Source organism: Pseudophryne corroboree, chromosome 4, assembly GCF_028390025.1.
Source record: "Pseudophryne corroboree isolate aPseCor3 chromosome 4, aPseCor3.hap2, whole genome shotgun sequence".
Classification (NCBI taxonomy): domain Eukaryota; kingdom Metazoa; phylum Chordata; class Amphibia; order Anura; family Myobatrachidae; genus Pseudophryne; species Pseudophryne corroboree.
This window is the reverse complement of record NC_086447.1, coordinates 106,260,660-106,263,953: the sequence shown is the minus strand read 5'-3', so window position 1 is coordinate 106,263,953 and position 3,294 is coordinate 106,260,660. Positions and strand designations below refer to the sequence as shown.

The 3,294-nt window shown below is 42.9% G+C and overlaps 1 long non-coding RNA gene across 1 annotated transcript; it reads right to left on the bottom strand.

Moving 5' to 3' along the window:
- Positions 1-672: 672 nt before the first annotated feature.
- LOC134911147 (uncharacterized) lies at positions 673-2,585 on the bottom strand. Its single transcript, XR_010176352.1, has 7 exons — positions 2,429-2,585; positions 2,163-2,353; positions 1,913-2,074; positions 1,646-1,836; positions 1,396-1,557; positions 1,129-1,319; positions 673-1,041 (listed from the first exon to the last, which is right to left on the bottom strand). It is a non-coding gene; the product is annotated as an uncharacterized LOC134911147 (long non-coding RNA).
- Between the last annotated feature and the right edge of the window lie 709 nt (positions 2,586-3,294).

Sequence of the window (3,294 nt, the reverse complement as noted above, 5' to 3'; positions counted from 1 at the left end):
CAGTCATATAGTCCTGAGTCTGCCCTGTTCCACTTGTCCACATGTCCGTGTTTAAATGGACGGTGGGTACAAATGCATTTTTTAGGACACTGAGGACACTTTTTCTGACGTCTCTGTACATTCTCGGTATCGCCTGCCTAGTGAAGTGAAATCTAGATGGGATTTGGTACCGGGGACACACTACCTCCATCAATTCTCTAAGTCCCACTGCACTAATGGCAGATACCGGATGCACGTCTATCACCAACATAGCTGTCAAGGCCTCAGTTATCCGCTTTGCAACAGGATGACTGCTGTCCTATTTCATCTTCCTCGCAAAGGACAATCAATTGCTTAGTTAAAGTTGTACATGGCCTGCAGGACTACTGACGTTCCCAGTGCTTAAAGTGGTCCTAGAGAGGTGGTGGAACTCACCCCCCCTTGCCCTATCCTTGGTTGCCACACCCCGACCCCTCCCACCTGGCAGATACCACACCCCCAACTCCTCCCACCTGTCATATGCCACACCCCTGCCCCTCCCCTTCAAGTATATCCATTGTTTTTGCATTTGATGTTGGACTTTAAATTATAAAGCCATACAGTATATGTTAATCAGCTGTTTTTATTTTTTAATTTTACAAATCACAAGATTTTTTTATCCTTAAAAGATATAATATAGAAAATCATTGTAATTTCACAAAATCTGTATTTACAAACACTCCCATTGCAGCGTTACTAGAACATTTTTCTCATCAGTACATTTGATCCTGTGCTAAACAGGATCTTATGAACTTTTAATAGGTCACATTCTGGTGTTAGTGTATTTTTAATGTAATGATATAAAATAAAGGTTTAATGCAAATCACAATTAGTCTAATTACCAGGTGACAGAGTCCTCTTATGGTGGTCGTTGCCATTGCCAGTTGACAAAATCTTTTGATGGTGGTCGTTGCCATTGCCAGGTGACGGAGTCTTAATACAGTGGTCGTCTTTGGAAAGTTCACCCCGCAGAGGAAGTAAGAGATGAGTGGTCAGGCTGTTATGTTGGCACTGTGGGTGGAGCTGAACATGAAGAGAATAGTGTGTTTTATATCAACTTTTAAGAATGGTGGGGGAAGTTACACACAGAACACCACTAGTGATACTTACCACATTGAGTCTGTGATTCCCTGGTGACGAAGTCTTTTGATGGTGGTCATTGCCATTCCCAGGTGACTGAATCCTAACAAGGTGGTGGTCTTTGGAAGGTTCATCCCGCAGAGGAAGTAGGAGATGAGGGGTCAATTTGTTAAGTTTGGATTTTCCACAATTCTACGTAAGGAGTTTCAAAACCTTATGAGCTGAAAATGGAGAATATGGTATTTTAGAAAAACTTTTAAAGCAAGTTACACACAGAACACCACTAGTGATACTTACCATATTGAGTCTTTGATTCCCTGGTGACGAAGTCTTTTGATGGTGGTCGTTGCCATTGCCAGGTGACGGAGTCTTAATACAGTGGTCGTCTTTGGAAAGTTCACCCCGCAGAGGAAGTAGGAGATGAGTGGTCAGGCTGTTATGTTGGCACTGTGGATGGAGCTGAACATGAAGAGAATAGTGTGTTTTATATCAACTTTTAAGGCTTGGTGGGGGAAGTTACACACAGAACACCACTAGTGATACTTACCACATTGAGTCTGTGATTCCCTGGTGACGAAGTCTTTTGATGGTGGTCATTGCCATTCCCAGGTGACTGAATCCTAACAAGGTGGTGGTCTTTGGAAGGTTCATCCCGCAGAGGAAGTAGGAGATGAGGGGTCAATTTGTTAAGTTTGGATTTTCCACAATTCTACGTAAGGAGTTTCAAAACCTTATGAGCTGAAAATGGAGAATATGGTATTTTAGAAAAACTTTTAAAGCAAGTTACACACAGAACACCACTAGTGATACTTACCATATTGAGTCTTTGATTCCCTGGTGACGAAGTCTTTTGATGGTGGTCGTTGCCATTGCCAGGTGACGGAGTCTTAATACAGTGGTCGTCTTTGGAAAGTTCACCCCGCAGAGGAAGTAGGAGATGAGTGGTCAGGCTGTTATGTTGGCACTGTGGATGGAGCTGAACATGAAGAGAATAGTGTGTTTTATATCAACTTTTAAGGCTTGGTGGGGGAAGTTACACACAGAACACCACTAGTGATACTTACCACATTGAGTCTGTGATTCCCTGGTGACGAAGTCTTTTGATGGTGGTCATTGCCATTCCCAGGTGACTGAATCCTAACAAGGTGGTGGTCTTTGGTAGGTTCATCCCGCAGAGGAAGTAGGAGATGAGGGGTCAATTTGTTAAGTCTGGATTTTCCACAATTCTACGTAAGGAGTTTCAAAACCTTATGAGCTGAAAATGGAGAATATGGTATTTTAGAAAAACTTTTAAGGAAGTTACACACAGAACACCACTAGTGATACTTACCATATTGAGTCTTTGATTCCCTGGTGATGAAGTCTTTTGATGGTGGTCGTTGCCATTGCCAGGTGACGGAGTCTTAATACAGTGGTCGTCTTTGGAAAGTTCACCCCGCAGAGGAAGTAGGAGATGAGTGGTCAGGCTGTTATGTTGGCACTGTGGATGGAGCTGAACATGAAGAGAATAGTGTGTTTTATATCAACTTTTAAGGCTTGATGGGGGAAGTTACACACAGAACACCACTAGTAATACTTACCACATTGAGTCTGTGATTCCCTGGTGACGAAGTATTTTGATGGTGGTCGTTGCCATTGCCAGGTGACGGAGTCTTAATACAGTGGTCGTCTTTGGAAAGTTCACCCCGCAGAGGAAGTAGGAGATGAGTGGTCAGGCTGTTATGTTGGCACTGTGGATGGAGCTGAACATGAAGAGAATAGTGTGTTTTATATCAACTTTTAAGGCTTGGTGGGGGAAGTTACACACAGACCACTACTAGTGATACTTACCACATTGAGTCTGTGATTCCCTGGTGACGAAGTCTTTTGATGGTGGTCATTGCCATTCCCAGGTGACTGAATCCTAACAAGGTGGTGGTCTTTGGAAGGTTCATCCCGCAGAGGAAGTAGGAGATGAGGTGTCAATTCGGGTTGCAAGGATTTGCCTGCCCCAGTGCTTTTATAACATTGTCCTGTTCCTAAAGGAGAGTAAACATTAGGGAGGATTGTACATGTCTTACAATTACATATAATTTGAAAATTAATAAAATCATGGCATCAGATCTACCCACAGAACCCTAAAATATCAATCTGATTCCCCTCATTAAATGCCCCTTAAATATGGATGGTTTAAGAAAGGTGCCTTAGCCTCTTCTC